The sequence below is a fragment of the Cupressus sempervirens genome, chromosome 9 (assembly GCF_028749045.1).
Source record: "Cupressus sempervirens isolate cs-2001-9-10 chromosome 9, ASM2874904v1, whole genome shotgun sequence".
Taxonomy (NCBI): domain Eukaryota; kingdom Viridiplantae; phylum Streptophyta; class Pinopsida; order Cupressales; family Cupressaceae; genus Cupressus; species Cupressus sempervirens.
In genome coordinates, this window is record NC_143126.1 from 14335947 (window position 1) to 14342324 (window position 6378).

Sequence of the window (6378 nt, forward strand, 5' to 3'; positions counted from 1 at the left end):
ACAGTGGAATAGCCTTGGCCCACTTTGTGAAGCACTCAGTGGTGACAATAATGTACTTGTGGTAATTTTAAAAATTAGGATATATTTGGCTAACAAGATCAAAAACCTAGTGGGAAAAGATTCATGGTGTGATGGTGGGTTGGAGGTCTTGGGAAGGAGCATGTATCAAATTTACATACTACTAAAAAGGAACACAACATTTCAAAAAATGATAGGCATTTGCTTTCATAGAAGGCTAGTAGTTTCCTATTCTAAGAAGCTTCTTAGCTAGTGGTATTCCATTGGAATGAGATCCACAAATTCTTTAGTGTACCTCTTTCAACATTTTTCTAGCTTCATCTAAATTGAGACACCAGAGGAGGGTTCCATCAAAGTGTTACTAGAAAAGTGTTTCATCTAGGCTAGTACATCGGGTCGTATGACAGATGAAGGATTTTCTTTGGTTATTGGAAAATGTGATGGGTATTATCTTATCATAGAGGTAGGCATAAATTTTTGAGTACCATAGAGACTCAATACCAAAAAATTTACACACTAGCTCTAATTCTAGTTGTTTGTAAGTAGGAAGTAAGAGATTCTTGTCAAGAAATTCACATTTGGAATTATATTCTGGCGTGGCGATCATGGAAGCTATAGGTTCTATTGTTTTGCTTTTTTATTAGTCCTTGGAAACCATTAAAATATTATCTCAGCAAAATTCTATTTAAGATCCTCTACAACTCTATGGTAAGGTAATATCTTCTCATCTTTTGTCTTATATTTATATGTTACTTGTCTTATAACCAATTTGGAGTCACCAAAGACAAGCATGTCTTAATGTTCCAATAAATTATTTGATGAAGTCCTATTACTAGGCCTTCATACTTGGCTATATCATCTATGCAAGGGAATGGAATTTTATAAGACTTAAGAATGAGGTCTCCTTGTGGTGTAACAAACAATATTTATGCCCTGATCCTTTTTGTCTAAAAGAGCCATTGGAATAGAGATTCTACTTTGTACTAGGGGTCAAAATCATTATTGATTCATCTAAAAATTAATCAACTATGATAGGATAATATCCTAGAAGAGGAGCATCTACAATTTGGTCAGTGATTACCTGTCCCTTTATAGCCTTATGGTCTACATAGAAAATGTAAAATTCACTTAGAATTAGAGCCCATTTTGTAGTATGGCCAGTGAATGCAACTTTTGATAATAGATATTTGAGAGGATCCACATTAGTGATGGGTTAGATAGTATGATTAAGTATATAATGGTGTAACTTTTGTATGCCAAAAATTATGACCAAGTAAGATCTTTCAATAGCAATGTAATTCAACTCATAACCAACTAGTGTTCTACTGAGATAGTAAATAGCGTATTCATATCCATTGTCATCTAGCTATACTAAAAGAGAACCCATTGCCACTATGGTAGATGATACGTATAAGATTAAAGGCCAACCTGTAATGGGTGAGACTAGCAATGAAGGATCGCCTAGATATACCTTGACTTGTTCAAATATTTTTTGACATAGGCAATCCCACATGAACTTGATATCTTTCCTAAGAAAATGCATGAAGGGATGGACCTTATCTACTAGCTAGGGCATGAATCTTCTGATGGACTGTTGTATGCCTTGTAATCTGCATAGTTGTTTCAATGTGGTAGGAGGAGGCATAGCAAGAGTAGCTTTCACTTTCATGGGGTCTACCTCAAATTGTCTTCTTGACACTATGTAATCAAATAGTTTTGTTGATTGTACATCTAAAACACATTTCTTGGGATTGAGTTTCACTATGTACTTCTCCAATAGGTCAAAGATTATGATAAGGGAAAAAATGTGTGAGTCTTGTGTCTTGGGTTTTTTGAGGATGTCATCAATAAAGTCCTTCGTTATTATATTTAGAAGATCATGGAAAATAGTAGTCATTGTGCATCATTAGGTAGTATCAACATTCTTAAGGCCAAATGACATGACCTGATAACAAAATTCTCCCCAAGGGGTGGTAAATTTCATTTTATGTTGATCTTCATATGTAATTCCAATTTGATTTTAGCTTGAAAAACCATCCATCAGTGATAACATTTTATGTCCTATTGTTAAATCCACTATGATGTCTATGTTGGGCAATGGAAAATCATCCTTAGGATATGCAAAATTGTGATCTTAGAAATTTGAACAGATGCATATGTCCCCAATAGTTTTATCTATAGGTACAATATTAAAAACCCATTTAGGATAGTCAAGAAGTCATATGAAATTTTCCTATAACATCTTATGTAGTTCCTCTTTTACCAAGAGTGCAACCTTTGGGTGCATCTTATGTAATTTATGCTTAAGAGGTTTTTACTTTTGGATCAACTCCTGGTTCATGTACAACTAGATCTAGATGTGTATTGCAAGAAGGTCTTTATAGTTCCATGTAAAGTTGATTTTTCATTTTTGTTTAGGAATTTAGTCATCTCTTCTCATTCATGTGCATTTAGGGTAGTAGCAATGTAAGTGATGATATAAGCATTTTATCACACAAGAGAGTATGTTATCATACAAGTAGGAAGTTTTTTGTACAAGAAAATGATTACTCATACAACCTTGGAAATTTTTGTCATATGGGAATTAGGAATTGTCGTACATGATCCATTCTTGGCTTTTATGCGTATTTGACTAGTATTATTGTATCTAAAATAGTGGGCACTTCTACCCATGGTCATAAAGTTTGAATAGAATTTTTTGATACTGTTTTGAACGATGCATCTTTCCAAGCAAAATAAATCAATAATGATCAGTTTAGTATAAATTAAATCTAAATTCATGTTTTCCTATGTGGTTAAATTAGTAAATGAACTTATATGGTAAACCATGGTAAATATTGTACTTTTGTCATAAAAAGAACATTGTTAAGGAAATGTATATCATAGCAACTTGGAAGAACACTTGAAAGTTAATTACTTTAGCAATAGCGAACAAGTAGATGTGTGTAACCATCTGATGGACTCTGTTGAAGCTTGGAAATATTTGGTGACACTGTTAGACTTTTTCTTGCATTTTTTATACTCTTTTGAACGATACATCTTTCCAAGACAAAAACAAGCAATAATGATCACTCTAGTATAAAATAAATATAAATCCATGTTTTCCTATGTGGTTAAATCTATAAATGAACTTGTATGATTAACCATAGTAGGTATTATACTTTTTGTCTTAAAAATAACATTGTTAAGGAAATGTATATCATAATAACTTTGAAGAACACTCGAAGGTTAATTACTTAAGCAATAGCAAACTAGTGGATGTGTGTAACCATCCCATGGACTCTGTTGAAGCTTGGGAATATTTGGTGACACTATTATACTTTTTCTTGCATTATGTAATGTACATTATTGCATATGGTTTCAATATTGCATCAAAAACTTGTTCAAGTATTGGGATATTTGTTTATATTTCCTTGCACAATGATTTTTTTGGATGTGTGATTAATCTTGTGAAGTTGAAGTGACTTGTTTCTTGGGTATTGCATAGGTGTGACATTTTGGAGTAATCTACAAGAACTGGCCCAAGTAACATGTGGAGAAGGAAGTGGATTTCCTTGATCTTTGTGTTGTTCAAGGATGGATGATACACCTTTATGAGAACCTCTTTAGAGAATTTTGGACCATATGGCTCATGTATTTATCTTAAATATTTTGAGTTTTGAGTGACCCTTGCATGGGTTAATGAATTATGTCCTCGAGTTGCTTATTTTTGAACTTTTTGGAAAAGCTGGGTGGTTGTGATGCATTTGTATAATTGTCTATTCAATCAAAATATGTGAAACCATAAATTTGTATTAGGTAATTACAAGGTTGCAATCATTAATGTAATATAGCTATGCATATTATTGAGATCATTTAAGGTATATTATTTAATGTGCGTGGAAAAAGTTTATGAATTCACAATTTGAGTGGGATAATTTTAGGGTTTTGGCACCCAAATGGAAAAAGTGCAAATATTGTACAAATGTCATTCTAAAGTTGTTGTTATTTGTGTTGTTGAAGAGTGTAATTGCAAGAGACCATTGAAGAACATAGAGCTAAATTAGAAAGCAAAGTAGTAGATCGATATAGAGGCACAAAAGAGGAAGAAGTGAATGAGGAAAGTTCACATGGACAAGCCATAATAGAAGGAGAATATCAAGGAATATTTCACAAAGGATCTACAAGGAAAGGTGTGCCACACTTTCCATTCAAACTTGAGCTTTCTTTCTTATCATTGCAACTATTGTAAGCCTTTATTAGGGAAAACTTGTATGTAAGTCCTTGAAATCCTCTAGCAAGGTGTTTTTAAGAAAGGGGTCTTAGATCCTCTAACAAGGTAGCTTTACCAAGATTTTTTAATCCTATTTTTTTTTGTACATTCCTAATAGGATGTGTTCTCATAAACAATAGTTGTAGCCTTTAACAAGGCACCCTTTTACCTGCAAGGAAAGGCTAGTGGCTCTATTAATCCCATCGTAGTTTTTACCCTCACATCAAGGGTTTCCATGTATAAATACTCTGTGTTATTGTTGTATGCTATTTTATGTGATCTTGCATGGTTTTATTGCATAACTTTTATCATCATCTTGCTAGTTAAAGAACTGGTAGATAGAGTAGTGACCGATTTGAAAATTCGTATTAATCCCCTCCTAGTAATTATGGGATTGACAATAATATTCTTGATCTTGGGATGAGTTAAGGTGTAATTTCAATTCCACCATCTCAAAAGAAAATATTTTCCTTGATCAAAAAGTTTGTTGCTTCCTTTTTTTGAAAGAATATTCTTACCTCTAACCAATTTAAGGATCATCTAAAATGGAAAGATGGAAAACCATTTTTTGAGATTAAAGTGAGACAAATATATCAGATCTTAAAGGATGAGGCACATATCATTATTTGGATAAATTAGTTGTTAAGGTATCACTGGTTTGAGTCTAGGTGGTCTTTTTTCTTTTAACGTGATGTGAAAAAGTCTATGTGAACCATATAAGACTTGTCTTGGGTGGAAACTTCTCCTTAAGTAGGTTAATGTAGGGGATGTTCTTACTTCCTCGAGGTGTGAACTTTTGCATTGTCATGTGAGTAATGTTACTAAAATTGTGAGTCATATATATTTTGAATGTTCTTCTGCCTCTTGGGTGTGATCACTCTTCCTTGGTCAACCTATGATTTTGAATAGCCCTCTCGGTTTGTCTTAGATTGAAATGCTAGCTGGTTTTGTAGAGATTTTTTATGACAAGCTTCATGAATTTTGGTCTTTCCTATTTTGTGAAATTACATGGTTTTTGTGGATCAAAAGGAATGAAGAGGTTTTTGAGCATAAGAGGAGAAGGCTCACTAAGTTTAATTATAAACTCATTCACATTCCTATCAAGTTAAAGGTCTTCGCAATCATCGAGATACCTAAGAGAAAATTTATGATTATAGCACAAGGCGTGATGTTATCGTACAAGTCTGATGTTAAATCTACTTGCCATTTTCATGAATATAAAGGAATGTTGTGTTGGAAATAATTATTCAAATTGTATGTTTTCATTGATGTTACACAAATGTCAATATTGATCGAGAAAATGTCAGTATTAACCGAGAAAATGTTAGTATTAATCAAACATAATCAGTATTAACCAAGCACAACCAGTATTAAAGCATAATCAGTATTATTAGAGGATAATTAGTATTAACCCATCACAGTCATGCAATAAAGGAACTTCAGTGTTAACCAGGGTGAGTGCACCAAGATGGTGTACAAAAAGGTGGGTATAAGTGGACACCTTTTTTATGAAATCAGGTAAACCTAAACTTGGATGAGACATTTGAGGGTCATCCACTAAAAATGACAAGATGTGTAAAACATATAAATTGTAGTACTCTGAATCTACTTTGTAAACTACTAGAGTTTCTACAAAATGGATAAGATTAGGTGGGTCAAACCCTGTGCACATGAAAAATAGTTCCTGGTTTTAAAAAAAAAACATAACATAGTTGTTTTTGTGTGTAGCACAAAATACCAAGTTATATTTAGTATCCTGCATATCCCTTTGGTAGGATGATAGTTAAGATTCATATATAGAAGTTGTGTATTTTTTTGTAATTTTATGATGAGTATTTTTTTAATTATGAATTATTGAACTGACTACATTCTGAAATTTTGGTACCTATTCATGTACTGAGCATAACTTGCATCACAATAATCGAAAATGATTTTTTTTTAAAGTGTAGAGAGTCAAGTGTAGAATAGTAATATATAATTTATTTTAAATTTAGTTAAGTATACAAAAATTTATTAAAAAAATGGTAGACATATGTCTATGAGGAATGTCAAGGCATTGGTAAAAGTAATTAAAGTTTACACTATTAATGTTGTCCAGAAAAAGAAAT